At 49.9% G+C, this 27,314-nt stretch overlaps 1 protein-coding gene across 5 annotated transcripts in view; it reads right to left on the bottom strand.

Moving 5' to 3' along the window:
- The window catches only part of SGMS1 (sphingomyelin synthase 1), a 268,484-nt gene that overhangs the window by 230,650 nt on the left and 10,520 nt on the right, over positions 1-27,314 (bottom strand). For 3 of the 5 annotated variants that reach the window (XM_021696184.1, XM_021696186.1, XM_021696181.1), the window contains exon 2: positions 7,062-7,155. The exons of 1 other annotated variant lie outside the window; for it this stretch is intronic. The gene's annotated coding sequence lies outside the window, so the exon portion shown is untranslated. Of the gene's footprint in view, positions 1-7,061; positions 7,156-22,135; positions 22,205-27,314 lie in introns of those variants that run through there. One more of the 5 variants, XM_021696182.1, reaches the window with a different exon arrangement.

Here is a 27,314-nt window from a genome sequence, read left to right on the forward strand (position 1 = left end):
CTCCCTGCTCAGCAGGAAGCCTGCTTCTCCCTCTCCCACTCCCCCTGTTTGTGTTCCTGCTCTCGCTATCGCTCTCTCTCTAATAAATAAAATATTAAAAAAAAAAAGTGAAGAAACTACTAATATTTAATCCCAGACTACTTAGCACAGCAAAAAGCTCCCAAGGAACTGAGAACAAAGTAAGTAGGATTAAATCTCAGAACCTATTATGATTCCCACAAGCATTTGGCAAACCGAGGGTCGTTTCTACAGAATTAGCAGCTAATCCCTTTATTCTCTGAACAGGGTTGGGTTCTTTGGACTGTAAGTGTCATTGTAAAACCAGGTGTTGGAATCAATACTCAAAACAGCACCTCCTTCATGTAAAGAGACAACAGAAGGCAGCGTGTTCAGACACAGGAGGTAACGGAGGGCTCGAAGCTTTAATTCCCAAAGACATCCACATGGTAAACAACTTCTTGTCAACAGAAACCCGAACTGAAGACAAAGGCACAGTTCAGACAGATCTGTTCATTCAAGAAATATCTGAGCGCCTCCCACACACCGGGCGGCGAGCAGCAGGGTGAGCACAGGCCAAGGCCGCTGCGGGGCCAAACGCGTGGGTCTGGCCGCAAAGCCAGCTCTGGAAATTTCGAGCAGCACCGTGTTTCTCCAAAAGCCCCTACAGGGAGCCCCCAAACTGTGGGCCCCACCATGTTTTCCCTTGCGTGGACAGCTGCATCTTTGGGGTGTATTACAGATTACCCACAGCGATACTCCTAAGTTTCCAGTGTCTTGAGTCCACAGTACAAAGAAATCGTTGTCTTTGTCCTCAGAAAGCAGCATGACCCTCCTCAGACGTCTGGGTCATACCGAGGTCTGAGTACCCAGGGCAAGCCTCCTTCAGGAAGTCAATCTGAATAATTTCTCCACAAGACATTCTCAACACTGTGGGACGATATTCTTAATGAAGAAACTGGTGAGGCAGCATTCTGGGGTGGCCCAAGCCTCTCCCCAACAGAAGCCATGGCTTCACCCCAGGCTGCAGGGTCAAGTCACCTCCCGACCAGAGAAATCTTAGCTTCCTCGGAGATCCTAACGCTGGATCTCATTAAACAATCAGCCAACATTTCTAGGGTGAGTGCCAACCCTGGATACGGCTGACTCTCCCGAGCATGTTGCCCGCCACCGTGGGACACCGGGAGCGTGGATTTCCTCGTCGTGACGCTCCCAAAACATGCCTGGGGGCACTCGGTGTAGGGGAAGCCGAAGACCAAACTGCACGTGAGCACATTAGCAATGCTTCCTGCACACTTAGGTACGTCCAAACAACAGGCTACTGTTCTGGAACCAAGGAGAATTTCCCTCTCTGCTCCCTGGACTTATTATTACTCCAAACGCCCCCATAATCCTTACAAAGACCAGCATGGGCACAAGAAGTCAAGAGACCTGACAGCAGGTCTCACCCTTACAGGTCACATGACTCTGGACTTCGGTGCCTGACCCGTCACATGAAGACACTCTGCTGGCGGGCCTGTTTTAAAGATTCACAAGTGATAGACTAGCATGTATTAGGCACTGTTCTAAGTGCCCAGCACATATCCATTACTCAGCCCTTCCCAGAGCCCTCGCGGGTGGATACCTTCAACCCCGTGGCCCGGTTCAGGAGACTGGGGTACACAAGAGGTTAAGTAATGTGTCAAAATCATCTGTGGCTAATAACAACCCACGCAACCTGGCCCCAGCATCCGGGTTCTTAATCATTTCTTTATCCCGCCTTCCTGATGCTCCTGTCAGGTCTCACAAGAGAACACACCTAAAAATGCTTTGCAGGGGCACCAGGTGGCTCAGTCATTGAGTGTCTGCCTTCCGCTCAGGTCATGATCCCAGGGTCCTGGGATGGAGCTCCGCATCGGGCTCCCTGCTCAGAGGGAGGCCTGCTTCTCCCTCTCCCACTGCCCCTGCTTGTGTTCCTTCTCTCGCTGTGTCTCTCTCTGTCAAATAAATAAATAAAATCTTTAAAAAAAATAATTTGCAAACATAAAAAGATGCATTTATTACTATTATTATTATTACTATGCCAGCACCCACCGACCCTGCGGGAAACCAGGCCAATTTCTGGAGGGAAGCATCCCGCACTGCCCTGACTCAGGGCTTCATCCTCAGCTGAACCAACACGCTGACCTCGGGCTCTCAGCACAAAGTGCACAACCCCATCAGGACAGGCCCTTGGCCCAGTCCCGGAGGATCCCTGAACAGTGTGGACCTGAAGCTGCCGGGGGGCCACCGTCTGCAGCCCGAGAAGGCACCCACCGAGGACCCTATGACATCACGTAGCTCCTGTGACAAGCCCTTTCTGAAGTGAGATCTGCCGCCGGCTATCAGCTAGCTACCTGAGTCAACAATGCTTCTTTCACTGACAGACACTTTGATTGGTTTTCCATCACTTGCAACCAAGAGAATCATGCTGATTCTCTCTAAACCACAACTCGCTCTACCACGTGGTCCTCGTGTGCACATTAGTACTGACCCCTCTCCAGATGCAAAACCAGAGCCTGAGGAAGTCAACCTTAATGAGCTGGCCTTGACAAATTAAACGCCCCTGAGGCTGGAGTTCTGGGCGAAAGGGCTCCCTCTTAGAAGGATAGAAGATCCAGTTTTTCTAATGCCACAGATCAGGTGCTTTGGCCTCTCCTCAAATTTGTTTCAGAACACCTTCTTCTTACCCAAAGCAGTGAAGCCTACGGTCTCCAGTTTCGTAAGGAAAACAATGGTCGGTCTTCTCAACTCTCCTTTTTCATTTATCCCTCATTCTGCACCACTATAAAAAATTACTAAAATGAAGACCAGGATTGAATCTGTAAAAACATTTTAAACACAAAAGTGGAAAGTGAGAATGAATACGTACCATTTCTTCCTCATAAAGAGGAGCTACACCTCCACTTTATGAATTATGGCAACAAGACAAACCAGTGCGGAGTCTGGCCCCCACTCGTGAAACTATTTCCCACCAGCTGATGTTCGTCTCTGTAGTTCCTGCAGACGGCCGCTGCCCTGAGGCTCTCGTTTCAGGGGAAAGTGCCGTCACCAGATCACAGACCCAGAAGGTGACAAGGAGCAACCTGCCTGATGTCAGATGGCCCCTAAGGCAAGAAGTACACACTGCCAGGACTTCATGCGTTTTGCCATCCTTACATTATTACACGCAGCTAACCAACTGTAACTACAACATCCAGATTAATGTTCGACCTCACTTCACTTTCCTAAAGGATGTCTCGGGCTGGAACGAGGCAATGCAGCCGCAACGGCTTATGAGGGTTTGCCCTGAGATGAGTCAAGGGCGTTTCCCTTCTGTCTGTCGGAGGACAGTCTGGGGTGATGACAGCACAGTGACTCACACCCATAAAACATCTACGAGCATACATGAAAATGCTAACGGGGTTAAAACAATACTATAAGTTTCACCTGTCTCTGTTCATGACAATGCCCTAGTCTATGGCCTCCCATTAGGAAAAAACAAACTTTCACAACCTCACGTGAGCAAACAGATAAGCATGCCAGCGGGGATGGATGAATTCGTTATACCACATTCCAAACTTTATTACCTTGTATGCTGTTCTTTCTGTTGAGTTTTAGGATTTATTATTCAAGTAGCCTGAGATGGGTGCTCTGCTTGGCTCGCTTTGATGAGCATGTCAAAGCTCCTGGCCCAATCCAGATACACGACCTTACACAGCCTTACATGGTCTGCTGTCACCACATGGAAACAAACAGGACTTACAGACACACTTAGAGACACGGCCATATCTAAATAGATCATACCACATTTGCCGTACAACTGAAGTAACCATTATGTTATGGCAAGTGCTTATCAAATTTATAAAATTGGGTGCCTGGGTGGCTCAGTTGGTTAAGCGACTGCCTTCGGCTCAGGTCATGATCCTGGAGTCCCAGGATCGAGTCCCGCATCAGGCTCCCTGCTTGGCAGGGAGTCTGCTTCTCCCTCTGACCCTCACCCCCCTCATGCTCTCTCTCTCTCATTCTCTCTCTCAAATAAATAAATAAAATATTTTTTAAAAAAATTATAAAATTAAGAAACATAACCAACATACACTCACTTAAAACTGAAGATGCGGTCATTCCGTTTCCATTTCATGCTTCTGCTCTGATGCATAGAAAGCACAGTCCTGGGGCGGAGCTTCCAGCTCACAGAAGCCCCTCGTAAGTTCCACAAGGGCAGGAGCCTACGCGACTATTGCCAGCTCATTACCCCTGACACAGGGTAGCTTCTCAGTAAATATTTGTTGGATAAATAAATGAAAAACTAAAGGCATTCACAGTAAAATTAATGGGCTCAGACTATTTCAAAACTACAGAGGTTATGACCACTGTGCCCTCGCTTTTATGAAGTAAAGCGCCGACGGCAAACATGCCAGGTCTTGCGGGCCATCGATCCCCGCCGGAGCTACGGACCCTGGTCTCCTTCACAACCGTTCGATTCTGCTGTCGCAGCACAAAAGCAGTCACAGACGAACCATGAACAAATGAACATGACCGTGTTTGAATAAAACTTTACTTACAGAAACCAAATTTAGCCATAAACACACCCAAATCCCACGGGAACCACTTCTACACAACGAACATTCTATTCCCTAAAGGTTCGAAATCGGTGGGCTTGCCGAATTCGGCCAGACACATTTTATTGGGTCAAAAATTGGGCAGTGCATATGTACTCGTACTCCGCAGTGCCCATCCCCCCTTACTGAGCAACCCCCCCCCCCCCCCCGGTTCCTGTCCTGTTACAGGCCTGGCCCACACAAGCCTCCGCATCTACACGCTCAACTCCGCGGCACAGCTGGCTTCCAGGGCTGTGGCCCACGCCCCCACTGTGGGTCCATACCCACAGCACAGGTGTTCCAGAGCAAGCCCATGACTTTCCCCGTCGAACATCTAGTATCAGCATCTAATGAACTTTATTCACCAGTGGCCGGTTGTCTGATCTATTCTGCACGGTCCCCTCTGAGGGGTAAGTGGCAGAGGAGAGGGGGCAGAAAACATGTGTCAGCAGGGGACCGAGGTGGGAAGGGACGTGCTGAGCCCCAGGAAGAGCAGCGGGAATCGCTGCAGGACTGAGAAACCACACACTCCCCCAGCCGTGTCTCCACCTTCTGTCTGCCCCTGGATTCCTCTTTCATGGGACAGCAGAAACTGGACACCCAGGACGGCCTCCACAGTAGCCACGGGGATAAAACCCCGTGTAATCCTCATTTCTGCCGGGAGAACCCCCCCCCCGCCCCCGCAGAAACTACCTGCATCTAATAGAATGAAAAAACTGGTTTATTCTCACACAATGCGACGCTCCATAGCAATGAAAATGAACAATCTGTAACTATCTGCAACAATATGGGATAACCTAATATACTGTTGAATGACAAAAGCCAGACACAAAACAGTACAATCTGCATTATATACGACACACACATTCACACACACAAAGAACAACAGACAAAATGAAATTATGCTCTTAGAAGTCAAGAGCGTGGCTACCCATGGAGCGAGGTGGTGTGTACGGTCCAGATGGGGGCATGAGGCTGTGGTGGAAATGTTCTGCTTCTTGATCCAGGTGCTGGTCACAGGGGAGTGCTCAGTTTGTGAAATTATACTGAGCTGTATATGTAACAAGACTGCACTTTCTGTATGCATACCCTAGTTCAACAGAAAGAGAAAAAAACCATTACCCCAGGGGCAGAGAGCGAACTGAAGCCCCACACGGGGCCCCAGACACCTTTCTCTTCTCAATCTGTCAAAGCCTTTTTGCCTCAAATGGAGCCTCATTCCTCCTCATCATCATCTTTTCAAAGCCTAACCAGAGGCCAAAAAGCAAAAAACCAAACTAGATCATTCTGAGAGCCCTACAACTCCAGTCACGGCTCCTTCGGAATGCTGGGGTCTTTCCAAGAAACTTCACTGCTCTCACTTTGTGTTCTAAATAAGACACAAGAATCTTAAGAAGCCTCCACTGCCCTATAAGGCTCACTTATAAATAGACTTCTTCTAAAATCATGCTCTAAACGGGCAACTGGAGCTCATAAACATCTACGAAGAAATGCTTGGACTCCCAGGGCCCGTTGAGAGAGAGCCCACCAACGTGCAGCAGAGGGCAGCCCATGGGACAGCGCACAGCCACACAGAACCACCGAGTGGTAGCAAGTGACTGTGTGACTGGTTGTGACGCATCACCATCTACACCTCCAATCACAGTGGAACACACCTGCAGGATTTGATAGGAAGTTTCAATTCGGGTAGTCAAATCATGGCGCTGGGAATCACTGTGAATGTCTTGGACACTGGTTTCAACACAGTAACCTCAACTTGACATGACTGCATATCCCTGGCACATTCTCCTGGGAGTTCAGGTTCAAAACTCCGTGAAGATCTTCGATCCCGTTCAAGCACAGCGACTAGTCTACTTGTGAAAGCCGCAGGAACACCAGCCCCAGAGGCGCAGACGGGCAGAGCACACGGAACAAGGGAAACACGGCCATCCTCTTATGCAGGACACACGGGCAAGTGCAAATCCCAATCCTTTACGTGCAGACAGTTCTCACACCAAACAGGTTCGCACTGCCTATCTGTCCGTTAAATAAATCACTGCTTAAAGATTTTTGAAAACCTGACTTCATTTACATTGGCTATGAAAGGATCATAAATCCAAAATTACACCTTTCAACAGGAAATTATAACTGTGTTTAATTAAATGACTCTACGTCACATAGTTTATGAATGTTCTAAAATGCCTCTCAAGGGAAAATATCCTTATTTTTAGGAGCTACATCTCGAAGAATTTAGGATAAAATGTCATGATGCCTACAACTTACTTTTACTTTACATGCTTCAGCAGAAAAATGTACAAGCCCTCAAACACACACACACACACACAAACACACACACACAATATGGCAAAATGCTAACAAGTGTTAAATGTAGGCGGTGGATACACAGGAACTCACTGCACATTCTTCTAACTCTTCCCTATGTCTGAAATTTTTAGGATAAAAAGTTGCACAGAAATCTTTACACACCTCTCAAGCGGATGGCCGTCTTCTTTCTCCTAATGAAAAGCGAATGGCTAAATAAGCCCAGAGGCACATTCAAGGCTGTTCATGCTCCCTCACCCTGCAAGCAGAAGCGAAACAACATGTTACCACCAAGGATTTTTATTAAATTAAAGCTATTTCAGTTGAGGAAATATTCTTCAATTATGACAAACCTCTAGATTAAAAAGGTGCTCTATCTAAATTGCTTTTAAGCAAGGAGAAAAGTGAAAAGAGAAAAAACTGATCCATCCCATCCTGAATGTGCGGAACAATCGTTAGCCTCAGCCACTCTAGAAAGTTCTGGAGCAAAGAAATTCCTGATTAAGTATCTCTTAACTCACATCAATCTCAAGGCAGTGACACGTGACGTCACCCAAACCTCCACTCAGAAGAGCAGGGGAGCTTCCAGGGCCCGAGTGTGACTGGATTTCTGAGACCCCACGTGAGGCCCCCGTGCACCCTCCGAGCCACGCCAGACTGCTGGGCCTCCTGGGTCTCCCAGGCAGACCCACCACGTGCCAACCGACATCGTGACAGTACGACAAGGACATTCAACTAGAAAACACCGGGGATGAAACCTCTACTTAGATCTTCTGACCCCAAGCTCAAGGCATGTCTCACCATACAGGTGGCCCCCCCCACCCCAAACGATGCTCTCCTCAAAAGCAACCTCAAGGCCAAGAGGCCAAACATATTCACCTGCCATCTGGGGGGAGGGGGTGCATGGCAGTTTGTTCCCTGAAGAATAATCATTCTTGGGGCACCTGGATGGTTTAGTCGGTGAAGCATCTGCCTTCGGCTCAGGTCATGATCTCAGGGTCCTGGGATCGAGCCCCACATCGGGGGCTCCCTGCTCAGCAGGGAGTCTGCTTCTCCCTCTGTCTCTGCCCCTCCCCGCTCCCCCTGTCTGTGCTCTCTCTCTCCCTAAAATAAATTCTTTAAAAAATAATTATAATCATTCTTAATACTACCATTAATACTCTAATTATGATTACCAATTCTATAACTACTACTAGTAATTATACTTCCCTTTTAAACACAATAACCCTTAATGTAATTTTGACATTATACGTGTATTTTTTTTTCTCAAAAGAGAACACTGTTGGCCAAGGGAAGGGAAGCAAAACAAGCATCACCAGAGGTGCCTTTTACCTTGGCCACAACAAAAGGCAATTATCACTTGCTGTTGAAGATATTTCCTCTCATTTTTGTAACCAGCCAAGTCCCGTATAATGACATGCACGGCTCTACCACTGAGGACGGAGGCGGCATCAGAACCACTGAGGAACACGTGGTGTCCCCATAAGATGGCCTAAAGGGGTCCTTCATGCACTGGTCACCACAATCCTGCACAAAGAGGTTTACAGGTATCGACGTCCAACGTGTGAAGGAGCCACATATGAAAGCTTGAAGAAAGTGAGTCAGGGCCCCTGTGCCTGGCTTTCAGTCCCGTCTCTTCCACTCGCCAGCTCAATGAAAAACCGAGAGAACTGCCTCAAGTTGCTTCCTCACCTGGGGACTGGGGAGCACCTGTTCCCAAGGATGCTGCAACCCACAAGGAGATAGGATGGGTCTCGATGCCTCACACGCCGGAGCACCTGGACCCCAGGAACACTCACCAGGAAGTTAGGCCAAAAGCTACCCAAATCCAAGGGAAAACACATGACGCTCCTTTGGAAACATCAGTTTTACTCAGAGATTTTGGTGAGGATAAGCAAATGAAACAGCAATTGAAAACTTGCTAATAAAACAAACACACATTGCGAGCACAATGTAATCACAGCATGAATTAAGCTCAAACTCCTATCCTTACTTGTCCAGTTCATTTCCAGCTACACCCTCACTTGTAGGGGCAGGGAGTGAGGGGTGGGCTCTCCTTTCCCATTAAAGGGGGTCCCGGGAGAACAGCTGAGGCCGGTAGAGACTTCAATATCACGGTGAGCCCAGGACACTACCAGTGGCCCTTAGCCCAGAGAATTCTCCTCAAAAATCACGAGTCCCAGATTTCCAGGGACACAGGTAGACGGACATCTAGGCACATGTGGTCCCGTCGACACCACACGTCCTGGGGTCCGTACTCCCCGGGTCCCTCTCTGCCCTGCCCGCCCCCACCCCCCCGCAGGTGCTGTCAGCAGCCAGGGCCCCCTCCCCCCAATAGTCAGCCCCCACCACGGACTCTGCTCCAGCCCCACACTGCAAACGTGTGGCACCCACATCCTTGTCATGTCGATGAGTGCCCGCACCATTACTAACACAAAATAAGCTTTCCAGTTCGGCTTGTCTAGAAAAACTTTATCGTGAAGTAGATCAAAAAGTGCACAAGCACAGGAACCAGCCTCGGAGGAGGCGCCAATGATCCTGCGTCCCACACTCAAGCTCTGGTGCCCCCCCCCCCCCCCTGAGCATACGGGGAGCTTCCCGCCCCTCTTCCTACTGCCCACTGAACGCGCACGTCTCTCCATCCAGCCGGGGGAAATGGGAGTCGAATCTGAACGGCTGGGGCCCGGGGCAGCCTCCTCACTCTGTCCTGGGAGGGCCCTCAGCACAACAGCCCTGGGGAGCCCGGGAGCTGCACCTCGAGCCCACCGAGCCTTCTGAGGATGGCTGCTGCCGCGGCTACCTGGACCACAACCAGATGGGAGACCCTGAACCAGAACCACCCAGCCAAGCTGTCCCGACGTCTTGCCCACGCACAGACCTTGTGAGATGACCAGTTTGGTCAGTGTTTTAAGCTGCTCCATTTGGGGTACCCTGTTATTTGGTGACCATATGTCAGACTAGAGAATAATGGAAACAAAGCCCGTGCACCCGATACCCCAGCGGCTGGGTCTGGGGGGTTTTGTGGGGTTTTATGGAAGACGTGTGTGCCCCTCCCTGACTCCCTCCATCCACTCCCCTGCACAGTTAACCGCTAGCCCAATTCTGATTTAATTCCTCCGCTCGGGCGTATGTTTTCATCACATACATATTCTCAGTATGTGGTTGCATTTTGCCAGGTTTTAAAACCAATGTAAAGTAAAACCGAGTGTATGTATTAAGACTTGCCTCTTCCGATGCGGATTCTGAGATTCACCCGTGGCGACTCACGTGGCCGTGGTTGATGATCACCACTGTCTATACAGTTCCCTCTGTGTGAACAGACCCACAGCTCACCGCTCCATTCCACCGAGGATCACCTGGGGTTTTGTCAGTTTTTGCTATTATGAACAACGCTACTTACATTCCAGTGCCTGTCCCTGGGGCACATACCGCGTTTCTCCAGGGTATACACTTAAGAGAGGAGGACTGAGCTCGGGAGTGCGCATGTTCAGCTCTTCTAAGTAATGCCAAATTGTTTTCCACTGTGGTTGTGTACAATGTACCCTTCAGCCGCCTTTCCAATCTCTCCCAAATAAGAGGCATGCTTGTTTTGCTAATTACCAGCAGAGCTCTCAACCAACAAAAGGGAAAGCTTTTCCTATTTGCAGCATCACTACCGCAAATAAATAGTACTCCAAAGTAGTGACCCAGACAGCTGGAACATATTAGTCACAGGACATCAGCACAGACGTCAGAATAATGATGCAGACCCAGCCAGCACCACACACTGCCCACCGGTGTAAGTCAAATTGGACTTCTAGACCGACATGAAATTCACAAACGGTTCTTCCTCCTGGTGGACTCACATCTGGGGTCCCACCTTATTGCGCTCATCTCAAATGGGAAAAAACTCAACTCACGTGCAACCCAGCCAAATTCAAGATTAAAGCAGCAGAGCCGAATCATTTCAACGAAATCATGCGGTGTTGTGTTTTAAACAGACGGCTGATTATGTTTTTAATATTTTCACCCATAAATAGGATGAGACTGTCACTTACCATAACTAATCTTAGGTGCAGTAACTCTACAAAACTACTTGGGCTTTATTTGGGGGGGGGCGCTTTATATAAAAAAAAGGTCCCTTTTAGTTTAGCTAATTCCATTTCTTAGGTGGCAACAGTCATTTTCATGATAATTATTTGTATTTCTAGTAAAAACATGCTATCAAACTTTTCCCCTGGCATTCAATACAAGAAATGAGAAATTCTTCCCACGTGGGCAGGAAGGAGAGAGGAAACGTTACTGTGGGTCTCCCGGAGGCTCACCTCCCGTACTGAAAACAATGGCACCAGATGACCAGAATCAGGTCATTTCAACTCCACGTCTTGACGGTTCTTCTTTCTTTACAATCATTTACCCCTGTGAGGCAGGCACTATTATTACACCCATTATACAGATGAAGGAAGCGCAAGGTGCAGAAAGCAATTAAGTTGTGCACAGTCATGAAGCTGGCGAGCGGTAGACCGAGGACCTGGCCCCAGGCCGTCTACTCCAGAATCCAGAGTCTTGGATGCTCCTCTGGGCTCCTGCACTTCAAAGGCCTGCTGTGCTGCTGAGGGGATCACAGAAGCCAAAAGGGGGATGCACCCCACAGAGGGTGAGCATCACATCCACGCCTGCCCAGGGGAGGACAACACACCAAGCGCTCCAGCAAGGGGACAGGAGAACACGGGGGGCCCACTGCAGCCCAACCCTTGCTCCCACAGACAAAGCCTCACACACCCCACAACGGATGACCTGACAATTTGAACAAGGTCATTGCTATACCCTTTTGTTTTTGCTAATATTACAGTTTCCTCTTCCTGTCCTACACTAAACAGAATAACCTTGGCAACCAGATCACCCTTGATGATCTTCATAAAGGTAAGACATTCTTACACCAGAGCTGAAATGGACTCTAAGTAAACACTTGGCTCATTCAGCTTATCTTTTTTTTTGTTTTTGTTTTTAAAGATTTTATTTATTTGACAGAGAGAGACACAGCGAGAGAGGGAACACAGCAAGGGGAGTGGGAGAGGGAGAAGCAGGCTTCCCGAGGAGCAGGGAGCCCGATGTGGGGCTCGATCCCAGGACCCTGGGACCATGACCTGAGCCGAAGACAGACACTTAACGACTGAGCCACCCAGGTGCCCCTCATTCAGCTTTTCTATTACTGATGTTAGAAAACCTTAGGCACTCATTACAAATAGCAACATCTCTTCAAAGTATTTCCAGTTTCCTGGAAATCCCAAATGATCTGGCCAATAAAGAAAAAACCTGACTAAGGGCGCCCGGGTGGCTCAGTCGGTAAGCATCTGCCTTTGGCTCAGGTCATGATCCCAGGGTCCTGGGATCGAGCTTCGCATCGGGCTCCCTGCTCGGCGGGAAGCCTGCTTCTCCCTCTCCCACTCCCCCTGCTTGTGTTCCCTCTCTCGCTGTGTCTCTCTCTGTCAAATATATAAATAAAATCTTAAAAAAAAAAAGAAAACCTGATTAAATGACTAGCAAATGACAAATTAAAAAAATTCCAGCAACACAACATATACCATTGCTCACAGCACCCCTTTGCCATACCTAAGGTTAGGTATTTAAAGTATAAAGTGGTGTCAACCAAATCTGTATGTTTGTAACTACATTAAGAAGTTAAAAAATTAGGGGGTGCCTGGGTGGCTCAGTGGGTTAAGCACCTGCCTTTGGCTCAGGTCATGTTCTCAAAGTCCTGGGAGGTCCTGGGATGGAGCCCCACACCACAGGTCAGGCTCCCTGCTCAGTGGGGAGTCTGCTTCTCCCTCTCCCTCTGCCCCTCCCCCGCCGCCTGTGCTTACTTGCACTCTCTAGAATAAAATAAATCTTAAAAAAAAAGTTAAAAAATTAACTGGTTAATTAATTATGCTATTGGATAAATATAAAGATTGCAAAATGGAAACAAAAAGTATGAAACGTGAATTTTGGAACAGAGCATCCAGGTTAGCCACCAGCAAGCTCCAGGGCCACTGGTCCCTTCTGCATCTATTGGTGGGGGGAGCGGTTTGAGCAGGGGCAACTGCAGCACCACAGGTCTGTCGTGCAAAACTGGTCCAATCCCATCTGTCTTGGCCAAATGAGGCAGTCTATTAGTAAGCCACACAGAGGAAACAGAGAAACACATTTCATAAAAGGAAAAGGCTGAATCTTGTGTCGACTCCAGTATTTGATCCAGAGTGGAGCAGGGGACTGACCCAGGGGCACTTTTCCAGAGGGAGGTGACCAGGACAGGCCAGGAACAGCCTCATTCGGTAGGAGGTATTAGACCAGAAGCTAATGCTAATGCTTTCTCAGTAAATGCCATGGGCCAGACCTTCTGCTGAGCATGGTTCCTACACTCTCCTTCAAAACCCTCACTCAATAACCTTGAGAGAAAATATCGTGAGACAGATCCCTATTTAGCAGATATGAACACGGACTCAGAAATTAAATGACTTGCCCAAAGTCACAGAACGAGTACATAGGTCTAATGCCTGGCTAAAGCATATGGCAGGCATGCAACAAATATCCATTGAACATGGGGTCTATATATCTCCTCCACAATAAGATAAAACACTACTTCTGTCACAAGGGTTTTGTGAGGATAAATTGAGATTATGTATATAAAGTTCCTCGCTCAGTGCCTTGACTTCTAGAATCTACTGTAGTATATAGACAAAATGTTGATATAAAAAACCAGCACAATACCAACCTGGAATACAATTATGGTAATGACAATGAGTAAAACCAACAGTATAATAGAAGACACACTGATATACATAACAGGCAGAAGAAAGGCAAATAAGTCATAAAAAGATACTCAACATCACTGATCATCAGGGAAATGCAACTTAAGATCACACTGAGATACCACTGCACACCTACCAGAATGGCTAAATTTTCGAAACTGGCAACATCAAATGCCAACAAAGATGCACATCAGCCAGGACTCTCACATATTTCTAGTGGGAATGCAGTGGGTGAAGGGTAAAACAAAACAAAACAAAACAAAACAAAAACCTGTGGTACGCCCATACCCTGAACTACTACTTAGTAATAAAAAGGGACAAACTACTAATACACACAACAACATGGATGAATCTCAAATGCACTCTGCTAAGGGAAAGAAGTGAGTCTCAGAAGGGGATAATCTGTACAATCCCACTTACGTGATATTCTGGAAAAGGCAAAACTACAGCAACAGAGAATGGATCCGTGCTGTCAGGAGTTAGGGATGGGGACACTGACTACAGAGAGGTAGCACCAGGGAATCTGAGAAGAGGATGCCACGGGCCGTTTGCAGGACAGGATACGTGGATCAGTGCATGTGTTAAAACTCAGAGAACTAAATGCTCCAAAAGAGTGAATCTTACTGCTGGTAATTAAATAACTGAATAAAATTTTTAAATCACAGAAAAAATTGTTAGGTCTTGGTGAATGACTATTTGACGTCTACTTTGAGGGGAAAGAGGGACATGTGAGGGTCGAACAGCTCTGAGGCTCCTTGCCCAGCTAACAATAATGGAACAAGAGGCCATGAAGAGTCCGTGTGAGGACCTCTACGAGGTACAGAGGGGTCAGGAACCTTGGTTTCTGGTCTGACTTCATCGAAGAAGGACTGTATCAAATTACATAAGCCGCATCATCACCCCCCTGAGCCTCAGTTTACCTACTCCTAAAATGAGACAATGAAGCAAATGGTCTCTTGATCCCTTCCCACTGCAGACATTCTCAGGTCAATTTGAAGAAGTCACTGAGTCTGGGAGGACAGCAGGACCAGTAGCAGAAATACCCACACACAGAAAAATGGCCAGGCATCCGCACAAACTGCAGCAGGGAACAAAATACGGTGAAAACCACTGATGTGTGTGGACGGCAGAGTGGACGGTGGGGAAATCATCAAGGAAGAGGACAGACAGGAGAAGATGCAGACTAGCGGCCTCTCACACGACAGAATCCGAGAGAAGACAGGTTTCCTCGGGCCAGAGAGGCCGCTACACCTCGAGCACCAAACGCTGGAGGGGTCGAGATGAGGACAGATGAAACAGTCAGGGTAGTTTCCCTGTAACAGCACACTGCAGAGGCAGCAATTTCCAAAATTTTAAAAATTCTTGGAAATTAAGAACATGATTGTTGAATGCAGCTGAGCCGTCTTCTTGTCCTGAGCAAGTGTATGCAGAGACTCCAGAATTCTAGAATGGAAGAAACCAATTCATTTTTCAAAGGATTTAACAGAGGGGACCCGGGTGGCTCAGTCGGTTAGGCATCTGCCTTCAGCTCAGGTCATGATTCCAGGGTCCTGGGACCGAGTCCCGTGTTGGGCTCCCTGCTTCTCCCTGTCCTTCTGCCACTCCTCTTGCTCACGCACTCGCTCTCTAATAAGTAGAATCTTTTTTTAAAAAAGGATTTAACAGAAGGTAAAGAATACAACTTATTAACGGACTAAGAATTTATTGTTGTCACCGTATTAGTTTGCGAAGCAGGGAAAGCGCTTGACGTCAGTAAGATTCCCCAAGTGACCATCTGAAATGTGGCGAATCCTTGGGCCCCGCACAGAGCAGAACCCAGAAGGCCACTCCTGGGCCCGGCCCCTGCGGCCGAGGGAACCCGGGGAGGCACAGCCTCTGAGCCTGAGCGCTTCACCAGCGCTCAAGAGCGAGCAGGGAAATGGAGAGTATTCAAGCAAAGTTCACACGCAGAACGCTTTTCCAACATCACTCCCTCTGCCAATTCTTTTTGATGAGGACTGCAAAAACATCGCTCTGACACGCCCTGGCTCGGCCGGTTCTGGGAGAGGAAGGGCCTTTGGCTCCAAGTCTGGTCTCTTCCACCACCGACGGCCCCCCAACTTTAGGAGCCCTGCTTCGCTGCCCTGCTTCGCTGCTCACTTCCCTTTCTGCCCCCACAGGAGGGGACGGCCCCAGGGGCCTCCCTCGCACCTGCCGGGCGACCACATGTCCACGGAGGCACCTGAGGGGACACACACATGAGGTGTGACTGCCACTATTCTCCAGGGCTGGGCTGTCACCACACGTCCTGCATGCACACTCACATCCCCACTGCCCGCGCCCCCCCCCCCAGCAGCCGGTGTGCTGGGTGGAAGCACGACCGTGGCAGGTGCAGGGCAACACCCAGCCCAGGCTGCTGGAGGGGGGAGAGTGGCACGGCTCATCCCGGAGACCCTGAAAGAGGAAACTAAGGCAGACCGGTGCAGCAGAAGGCATTCGAGGGGGCACAAAGCTCGGGAGTAAGGAACCACCACCAGGGAGTGGACGGGGGGATGAGAGGGACAGCAAGGGACAGACCACAGACACGTTCGACTGAGGGGCTCAGGCTTTCTCCTCGGGGCACGGGGATCCAGGGGCACATGTGGGCAGGATGGTACCATGACCCCCTATCCAGCTTGGGAAGAGGACTGCCAGCAGTCAGGTCAGCTTGGGAAGAGGACTGCCAGCAGTCGGGTGAGGGGAAGGAGGTCAGGGCAGAGAGCGGACGGCTAGGTGGAATCCAGGCAGGAAGGGATGCGGGTTCAAGTGTGGATGAATGCAAGAGATAATGCAGAGACCAAACGACCTTTCTCTGGGGACTGGAAGGGGACGGGGGTCACGGAAAAGCAACTGTGGATGGTCCCTGGTTCTGCCCAGAGGACCGAGAAGAGGATGGTCTTTTCCACTGGAGGAAGGACAGCACTGGTGCGTTCACTGTGTGCAGGACGGCACATGCGGAGGTCACTCCGTACATCTGTGACCGACCCATAAGTCTTAGGCTTCTCCTCACGGAGCTGCTTCTTTCAAATCCCCACAGGCAACAGAACCTCAAAACAGTGCAGTGTCTCCCAAAAACTCAATTCCATGCTCTTAACTTCTCGGCAGCCGAAGTCAGAATGGACCTCACATGGGAGAGGGCAAGTGGCTTAGTCCAGGCTACACAAGTCCAGGCTACACAGCCAGAAGGGGAGCAACTGAAGTTTCATCCAGGACGGCCTGCTTCTGGAATGTCCGCGTCTCTTCTCATCTGCGGTCCTGCTCCATTAAGGGCCTAGCACTGCCAGTTCTGTGAGGTTAGGGCTCAGGGGTCTTGCTCTCTGGCCACTTCTCTTGCTACTGGTGATAACAGAGTCCAGGCAACCCTGAACTACCTACTCTTAATCCCCAGGAACACTGTTCCCACCGCGGAGCTCTGGCTCACCTGGAAAGGCCTGCCCCATCTCCGCGTCCCCAAGTTCATCCCAACGTCTTCAAGTTCAAGTTCATACAAGTTCAAGTTCATCCCAAGGCTACTGTAGCTCCGCACCTGCAGGGAGACTGTTCTGGTTTCCGTAGGAGCCGTTTCCGAATTCCTCTGCCCTACCTTGTATCTCAACGCTCAAAGTTCCCTGAGGGCAGTCCTCATGAGCCCAGCAGGATACTTACCCTCCTGGAAGGCTGCTGTAACCATGTTACCTCTGGGAAGAAGGGTGGGAAGGCCCCTGGAGAAGGATACAGTGTTTATGTGGAGCCCCCACTCCCCAGGCACTACCCCCGCACCAGAGAGCAGAGAACCAGACCCCACAGTCCCGTGGAAATGGGGGGTTTGTTTAAAAAAAAAATTTATACACACACACACACTCCCCAAAACACGTCAAATATACAAAATATTTGATAAAAGTGAGGGCTTGGGTATATGTATGTTCATCATATTATTCTCTATATTTTTCTAAATGTTTAAAATATTTCATGATAAAAACATCTAAAATTGCAAAAAAGATCAATGTAAAGCCACTACTCTGCACGAAGAACCGGCTGGTCAGACTGACTGATCTGCAAAGGTTCTAGACAGAGAAAAACTTACTGTGATCTGGTGTTTTTCGCATCATGAGCCACAGCTGTAAAAGCAACCGGAACAAAAGATGGAAATGCACAAATTTAGACGATATGAATGCAATCGAAAAACGGAATGAGGTTTTCAGTCAGCCGAGACCTCCCTCGTGCTACCACAAAATCCTCTGTTATGGTAAAAAAAAAAAAAAAAAAAAGACAGGAAGACATAACCGCTTTTTTTTATAAAGACATTTTATTTTTTTCAAGTAAACTACCCCCAACATGGGGCTCGATCTCACAACCCCAAGATCAAGAATCATGTGCTCCACTGACTGAGCCAGCTGGGTGCCCCCATAACCACTTTCTACTACTTTCTGGCCTCAAAAAGAAGCCCTAGTAATAGCCACTACCATGGACCCTCTACACCCGCAGCGTGCTGGGCACCCACAGACCCAAGCCCATAACAAACCTGCACGATAGCATTACTGTCCCCACCCCATCGCTGGTGACTGGCCCCTGCAGGCACCCAAACCCACCTCTGGCAATAATCAATACATCATGATGTATGCCGCCCAATATCCCGTGTTCTCTCATTCATTTCCCATAAACTTCTGCACCACACAAATGAGCGAATCTGACAAAATCTCCACCAGGCAGTTCAGTAAACTTAAAAAAAAAAAAAATCCAAGAAATCACAGTCTTAAGATATACAATCTCAGGAACAGTACCTCCAAATGTTAAGGCAATAAAGAAAATTGAGCAGTAAAGAAAATCAACTGTGCAATCCTCCAGTCACAAAATAAATACTACATAAATATTTTAAATCGAACAGCCATATAATTTGAAGGGGCCTTAAAGATGCAACTGGCAACAAACCTGCGAGCCCAAAAAAAATGAGTTCTTGAAGTCAATTTCTAATACTTTTTATCTTCAAACATGTGTTACTGTGAAGAGCGTGCAAATTTGTGTTCTACGCCGAGACAGAAGAACGGGACAGGCCAGAGCGCGTGTGAGCAGGTTGAGATTTTATTATTTACTGAATTTTCAAAAAAGAAGAAGAGCATAAAACTTGAAAAACATGCCACTGTTCATTCGGGGGGGGGGGGGGAGGCGCTTAGCCATTCTGGAAACAAAGTACAGATCAGATGGGAAAGGTCAGGCTTAATCTACATCAATACTTCTGACCCCTAGACTTTTATTCCTCCAGCAGAAGCCTGGTGCAGAAAATGCTCTGCACTTCCTCCATCACTCCCCCTACACGGTCTAAGTTTTAGGCACTAAACTGCTCTGACCATGCCTCCCAGACAGTAAGGAACTTTTTGAGCCAGAAACCCAATAATCAGGGCCCTCTCCCGGCTGGACCCCAGCTGGAGGAGAGGGGACTGCTCCCCTTGCCTGCACACCGCAGGGGTGAGGGGTGAACCTCATGTACCAGTCGGGCAGAGGTGCCAGGGAAGGAGTCCTTGGGAAGACAAGGGGAGCTCGAAGACCCAAAGAGGAAAAAGGAAATGAAAGCAGGAATGGTCCAGGAGAGGGGACAAGGACAGAGGACGTAGGATCGGCAATCCCAGTGGAGTGGTCTGGGAAGACTCAGATTAGCTCAGCACACGATGGAAGCCGCAGACACTGGAGGCATAAATAGTCTGGGGCCATTTGCCATACTCCTCTTTTGATCTTAAACTCCTCAAGAGTGGGGCCCACTTTCCCCATCAGGGGTGAAGACAGCAATCACTGGTGTCCCCGTTCCATCAGGGGACACGTGGGCAGGAGCCCCGCATCTCTGCCACACTCTCACCACCCAAAAGAAACCACAACGACAACTTATGGGGGGAGGGAGGAGGGGGGCTTCAACACAGCAGGTGCCACGCTGCATTCAGCCGTCAGGTGCATAACAGAAGGCGGACTTCAACTGCAAACTGTTTGCCCTGGGATCTGAGGCGGTGCGTTCGTTAGCAGCACTCAGGATGTTCGTGGTACAAAAGCGCCCTAATTATCTTTCTTCCCAGACACCTAGCCCTGATGACATACAGCACGCCGAACCAAAACATTAAGGCAGACGGTATTGTGGTTATTTTCTGAAGTAGAATATTTGACCAATTGCCAGAGTGTCTAAGTAAATACGTAAGTGACACAACTGAGTATCAAATGTGCATGTTATTTGTTCTCGCTTCCCTACTTAAATCAAGGCCTTGGGGCGCCTGGGCAGCTCAGTCGTTAAGCGTCTGCCTTCGGCTCGGGTCATGATCCCGGGTCCTGGGATCAGGCCCCGCATCGGGCTCCCTGCTCCGCGGGAAGCCTGCTTCTCCCTCTCCCACTCCCGCTGCTTGTGTTCCCTCTCTCGCTGTATCTCTCTCTGTCAAATAAATAAAATCTTTAAAAAAGAAATAAAGTTTAAATCACGGCCTTGTTATTTAAACCCACTCTACAACTCTGCAATCCACACACACACCCATCAGTAAAAAGACCAAGACAGATGCCAGGACAGGATGAAACAGAAAGAGAGATCCTAGGGCAAAACACAGACTTTCCCTCTAACCACGTGTCCACGGTGCGGTCAGTGACCCGGAGGACAGGCCGCCCTCCTCAGACCCGGCCGTGGCCTCAGAAAACGCAGGCGGCATAAACAGACTCGTCAGAAGCTGCTGAGACCACGGTTCATCCCATTTATCAGGCCTAAAAGGGTACAACATGTTTCACTTCTCTTACCACAGACAGGAAGCTAACCTCAATCTCCCACATGTCCACAAACACAGTGCCCGGGCCTGTGGCTGCAGGAGGCCTTGCCCCCCCAGGCCATGCTCCATCCTCCCCCCCATGTACACGCGTACACCAAGAGCTGACACACCGTGAGAGCACACACCTATGGCCCGGAACCTCAGCTCCCCTCCCAAACACACGGCAGTCCCTACACGGACATGCCTGCGCTGCCAGGGGCCAGCCAACCGACCAGCAAAGTGCTGAAAAAAATCGTTATCTGCGCACCCAGAAAGGCTTCTGCTGAGGACTCTACCGGCCGAGGCTGAGAGGCTGAGTGGAGGGGCCAGCCCCCCATCAGCTCTCCCTCCTGCCACGCAAGACCGATTGGAGCAAAAGACGTGAAAACACCAGGCGCTTTTCCAAGAACGCTGACAGGCCTCAGGAAAGGTTGCTGCCAAGTTCACAGGCAAGGCCACTCTCATGTAGTCTCTTCCTCGACTGATCGTGGGGGCGGGGGGGGGCGGTGTTACATCCCAATAAACCTAACGTAAGGGGCGCCCGGGTGGTTCTGTAGGTTGGGCGTCTGGCCTCGGCTCAGGTCATGATCCAAGAGTCCTAGGATTGAGCCCCGCATCGGGCTCCCTGCTCAGCGGGGAGTCTGCTTCTCCCTCTGCCACTCCCCCTGCTTGTGTTCCCTCTCTCTCTGTCAAAGAAATCTTTTTAAAAATAAATAAATAAATAAACAAACAAACAAGTTGAAAATACCATCAGGTGAACGTGCATTTAACACACCCAGCACTGAACCTCCCAGCTCAGCTAAGCCAACCTTCACTGTGCGCAGAACACGCGCGGGAGCCTGCAGGTGGGCTAGGGCATCTAGTACAGTCTATCGAATAACACAGGGCTGACTCTCCCAGGTAATCTACTGAGCACTGTGCCGAGGTGACAAACAGGACGGCTGTGTGGGGGCAGAGTGGTGGGAAGTGTGCAGGCTGCTGACCCTCGTGATGCGGGGGCCACCCGGAGGCTGCCGTCCCCCATCCCGGGAGAGGATTGTACTGCATCTCGCCAGCCCGGGGAAAACGTCCAAACTCGAAATTCCAAGTGCGGTTTCTACATCACTTTCACATCATCATAAAGTTAAACATGGTGAGCCAGGGACCCTCTGTTCCGTGAAACTGCTCTCCTGACCTCAGGCAAATACTACACCGCTTCAGCCGAACACTGCTCAAAGCACTTGGGTGTTCTTAGGTCCACGAGGGAAGCAGCTCCTTGACCAAACTTGAGCGTCGTGGCCCAACAGCAAAACTGATCACAAGAAGGCACACATTTTTCCTTATTTAAAAAAAAGGGGGGGCGGGGAACGCCTGGGTGGCTCAGTTAAGCGTCTGCCTTCACCTCAGGCCATGATCTCAGGGTCCTGGGATCGAGTCCCGAATCAGACTCATTATTCAGTGGGGAGCCTGCTTCTCCCTCTGCCACCCCCCTTGCTCGTGCTCTCTCTCTCTCTCTCTGACAAATAAAATCTTAAAAAGAAAAAAAAAAACCTATTTAAAGATAGAAATAAGCCACACACAAAAGGACAGTACTGTACAGTTCCACTTACATGAGGTCCCTAGAGTAGATAAAATTATAGACAGAGAAAGTTAAGAGTGGGTGCCAGGGCTGCAGGGCAGGGGGAACGGAGAGCTAGTGTTTAATGTGGACAAAATCTCAGCTTACGAGGATGAGGGGGTCCTGGACAGACGGCGGTGAGTCCACTTAACACCATGAATGGTCCATTTTCTGTTATGTATATTTTACTATAATTAAAACAAAATAAAAGATGTTTGTACTCTTTCAAAGCAAATTATAGATTTGGAACATTCTTAGTCGTATCTTAGAAATAGTAGGCTTTAAGCCTATATGAATAAAATATACATTACTATGTACATCGAAAGATACACCAGAGCTGTCTTCAATTTCCATACTCGGCCAAAATCTTGGGTTTCGATCTGGAAGGCCGAAGAGCAGAATGCTTCTTCAGCTGTTTCTGGCATCCTTGAACCGATGTGTGATCAGTGCATCGCGCCCCCCAGCACGGCAGCATCGGTAACGCAAGCCAGGCACATCGTTCAAATATTTACTGTTAGTATCGGAAGACTGATTTCCAAATGTCGGTGAGCATTCCGGATGAATCTTAGAATAAAAACCTCTTCCACCCAAACACAAACGACATGACACCCAAGGGATTTTGTCCTGCACTTACGACTTACAGGGGTACCTACGTACTTACGCCACGACAAAGATGTACTGAGACGTTCAAAGACAGGATGGAATGGCTGGTTACTGCCTATTTTAAAAGGCTGCCTGAATAAAATTTGAACACTGTCTATTGCAGAGAGCAGAGTCCACAGAGCATGCCGACGGACTTAACAACATTCGCTGTTAGAACCTGGGGTGCCTAAGAGAACAAGTATTTCTCACCTGCTACCTGTCCACAGACTCCTCTGTCATTCTTCTCCAGGGAAGATGCTGAAATTGGTGTGCAGGCAGTGAAAGTCGAGATGCAGATGGACATTTGGAAAACAGCTTTGTTATCCTGAAAGCCAGTGACACCGCTCCACGCCACGCTTCTCAAGTCAAGGCTTCAGGACCATTTTCCTCTCAAGTGGCTGTGTGAGGCAGGAGTCGCATGCCAAAATACCAGGGAAAAAATCTGTCTGAAGGCAACAATCTCACTTCTGCTCCTGAGATTATCCGCATAGTCTCTTTTTCAGGCACAGCACAAGGCTGGGGTGAGGGGCCGCTTTCCACAACTGCACCCTCATCGCCAAGGAAAGTGGCGGGTCCAGGAGTTAGAGAGATGTCAGTGATTGGACAAAAGTTTAATAAGTAGGAGACAAACTTCCCCTCATGGTGCGTTACCCTGACAGCTGACCAAAACAATAATCATTATTCGAAAACAAAAAACACAAACCCTTGCTGCCCCCTCCTCCCCGGCTGGGCAGTCACCTACCCTGGACCACAGACATTCACTATGCACACCACACACTAAGAAATTAAGTTTCCTGGGCGCCTGGGTGGCTCAGTTGGTTAAGCAACTGCCTTCGGCTCAGGTCATGATCCTGGAGTCCCTGGATCGAGTCCCGCATCGGGCTCCCTGCTCGGCAGGGAGTCTGCTTCTCCCTCTGACCCTCCCCCCTCTCATGTGCTTGCTCTCTCTCATTCTCTCTCTCTCAAATAAATAAATAAAATCTTCAAAAAAAAAAAATTAAGTTTCCTGTGCCACAGTGCTGTTATCTTAATAACATCGTAATCATTTTCATAAAGTTTCAGACTTCTGCTGCATCCCAGAAGTCCCTTCTAGAGCGTTGAGACTTCCTTTTGGCAATACAGGTCCTGTTAACATTCCATCTTTTGGCATTTGGCCAAATGTTCATTGCACGCACATCCAATGTTTACATAAAACTGATGGGAGGGACACATACCAAAATGCTAGCAATGGTTATGGACGGGTGATAGGATTCTGGATGATGTTCTTTTTGCTTCTGTATTTTCTAAGCGGAGGAGAAAGACGAAAAGTAGGGGAGAAAGGGAGAAGAGTGGGGGAAAGGGGGTGAGGAGGAGAAGGCAGGAGAAAGGTTTTCTAAAGGAAAACCAAACCTAAGCTAAAAGGCAAATGCAAAGCAGCCTTCAACAGCCAGACCCCAGGGGACCATTCAGAGGGGCCCCGGGCGACCCAGCCCAGCCCGCATCTACCCCCAGCACACACCTGCCCTCCCGCAGACCGCCTTCCTGAACATGTTAGCCCAGTCTTGCAGGGCACTCGGCATTCCAGCACAAGGCCTCATCGGGAGGTCCATCGCCAGGTGCCCCCTCTGGAGGGCCGCCCTTGAGAACAGAGCCCTAGGCCTCCCCAACCTTCCCTGCAGCTTTGTACGGCCAGCAATGGGAAATGCATACTGGTTTTTACCGCAGACCTGCGTGGTGACTGGAGGGGCTGGGGCTGTCGGCTCTTGAAAAGGGGGTCACGGGGAGTCAGGACACCCAGACACTCCGATCCAGACCTCACCAGGCTCCGAGGAAGGATTTAAACCAGGTGATTTCTAAGAACAGAGCTCTACTCCACATGGCTGCCAACACCACAGACAATCGGACGTCAGGGGCAAAGACTCAGAGCGACATGGGGCCAAGAGAGGTGGCAAGTGAGGGCCAAAGGCGAGCTGGGGACCAGCACAGAGGACAGAAGCCAGGAAGTAGAGCAGGGGCATCCCCCTCCAGAAACATGTGCCACCATCCTTTTCCACCCGCAGAGCCTTGCACTATGTGGGGGGAAGAGGATTCTGCAAGAAGACGGCTGAACAGTGGGCATGAGCAGGAAGACACCTCGATGACTGGCTTCCGACTTTCTGGAAAATCGGTGGTTTCGGGTCAGGGATACGGCAGACGAGACAGTAGTTCGGACTCTAAAGTTTTAAAAATTCCTTATTAAGAGTCATTCTTGGGCGCCTGGGTGGCTCAGTTGGTTAAGTGACTGCCTTCGGCTCAGGTCATGATCCTGGAGTCCCTGGATCGAGTCCCGCATTGGGCTCCCTGCTCGGCAGGGAGTCTGCTTCTCCCTCTGACCCTCCCCCCTCTCATGTGCTCTCTCTCAAATAAATAAATAAAATCTTTAAAAAAAAAAAAAAAAAAGAGCCATTCTTTGCACAGTATTTAAACACTTTTTTATGGGAAAGTCAGCAAGGCTTCACTTCTTCCCCAGGAGACCACAGGCTTGCTGAGGCAGGGACCTGACCTGCGCTCACCTCTGTGTCGCCCATACCCAGCGGGTCACCTGGCCCACGGCAGCCACCAACCAGGACTTTTGGAAGAGTGTATTTTCTCCAAAAGCGCCACAGACCTTCTTGCACACAACAATGTTTATAGGACATCTTTCTATAGGATTATTCTTCTAGATAATGTTTTCAAGGGTTGTCTAGTATTCCATTGTGTGGGTCTATGTAATCTGTTTAGCCAGTGCCCTAGTATTCGATGTTTGGTTTCCAACTTTTCTAGAAGACAGCTCTGGGATGAACGACGGGCTTGATTATTTCTTAAAATAAACTCCTGGACAGTATGTAAGTATCCATGCCAGCCCCTCTTCAAAGCGACCCTCCACACCCTGATCTCAAAGGACAATTGTCATGAACTTCATCATTTAGGTAAACTACCAGGAACTTCTCAAGCAGGGGAATCTCCTAAACCAGGCGCCTCTGACATCAACGGCTGAAGTCCTACATGTCCTCTCCAGACCCATTTTCCGTCAGGTGCAGGAATGTGAGAGGCAGGACCTGTTCCAGAGTCTCCTGCCCACCTTCTGTGGCTCACCTTCTCGTCTGGCTCCGTGGACAATGAGCCACGAGGCAGTGGCACACGCGCCACGCCCCTTCTCCCTCCACAAGGCCACCTCTGCCCCTTTGCTTCTATGTCCTCCGAAGAAGAACTGACCCTGTCCCACCCCAAGACACAGACACGTCAAGTCCCCTGTACCCACAAGAGGCTCCTGGCGTGCGTCCGCCTCCTCCCCGCGGCGGACCCTTCTCATCAGCCCCTCTAACAAGGGGACAGGCGGCAATAAAGACCCTCAATCATACAGTTTTAAAAAGGGACCTTTCAGTGGTCCTCCTGGTGAATTTCACGAAAGCTTTAGACAGCCTCCCCAGAAAAACGCGCCACACCCCAAATGGTAAGTGTGATTTCAGCAGCTCCGTAAACCTGCACACGGACCCCAGTGCAGGGGGGAGACCTGGGCCACTGCCGGGGCCTTCACGCAGACGGCCTAAGGGGGCTTGAGAAGCCTCCGTCAGCTCCCACCACCCTGCCTCGGTCTCTCAAATCAGAGGAGGGGAAAGCAGACCACGTGCAGGGCCCTGTGGAAACTTGGACCGTGGCCCAGCGACCGGCTGGTAACTCTGTAGGCCCTCTCAGAACTCAGGTGTCCCTGCACAGACAGCGGCCATAAAACAAATGTCGAGTCACCAGCCTATGAATGGGCAGCGGCGCTGAGAGGAGGCACGGCCGAGGCTCTGTCTCCGAGCGCCAGGCGTGCTCCACGGTTGCCAACGTGCTGACTGCGTGAGACCCACACCCTGCAAAGCTCCGTGTGGGCGAGCCTCTGCTGTGTTCACGCCTGTCCTGAGCCTCATCGTCCACGTCAAGCTGCCGTCAATGATCCTGAAGGCTTCGGCCAGAGACTGAGGCTGCCCGTGAGGATTTCCATAAAGATGATGACAAACACAGGCCGTTCTGGGCACCTGGGATCTTAGGGTAAGGAAACTGAACTCACAGCCAACGGGGACAGGGACAGGCTCCAGGACAAGATCCAGGAGACACACAAGCAAAAGGACAACAGTCCACATGGTCAAACCTCAGAACACTTGGGCCCTCCACATAGTCGAGTGAAGGGCGCCCCGCTGCCATCCGGGGAGCAGGAAGGGAAGCCGAGAGGACGGGCCAGGGGCACGCACCTGACCAGCCCGCAATGGAAGGGCCACGATTTCCCTCTCACGCAACAGAGCCGGTGCCCAGGGAGGCCTAGAACCCGGCTCCGCTGCCCTGCCTGGCGCTCCCCAACCGCTTTCAGAATCCGGACTCCGCGCCCCAGCGAGCCCAGAGCTGCTTCTGCAGCACACGGAGTCCGTCAGCATCTCCCTCCTCCTCCACCCGCCTGCACACCTCAGGAGGAGCCAAGTCCGCTTCTCCTCGCGCCCCACACACACCCCATCCCGGGCAGACGGCCCAACGGTCAGCCTGCGATTGTCACCAGGGTGAAAAGTTCTCAGTGGAGCCCCCCCTTTGCTATTTCTCTGGCCTCTGCGGCTGCCCCTCACTCTTGGGACAGGGGGACCCCTCAGCCAGCGCTCCCCACCTCCTTAGGGGG

Source organism: Neomonachus schauinslandi, chromosome 6 (genome assembly GCF_002201575.2).
Source record: "Neomonachus schauinslandi chromosome 6, ASM220157v2, whole genome shotgun sequence".
NCBI lineage: Eukaryota > Metazoa > Chordata > Mammalia > Carnivora > Phocidae > Neomonachus > Neomonachus schauinslandi.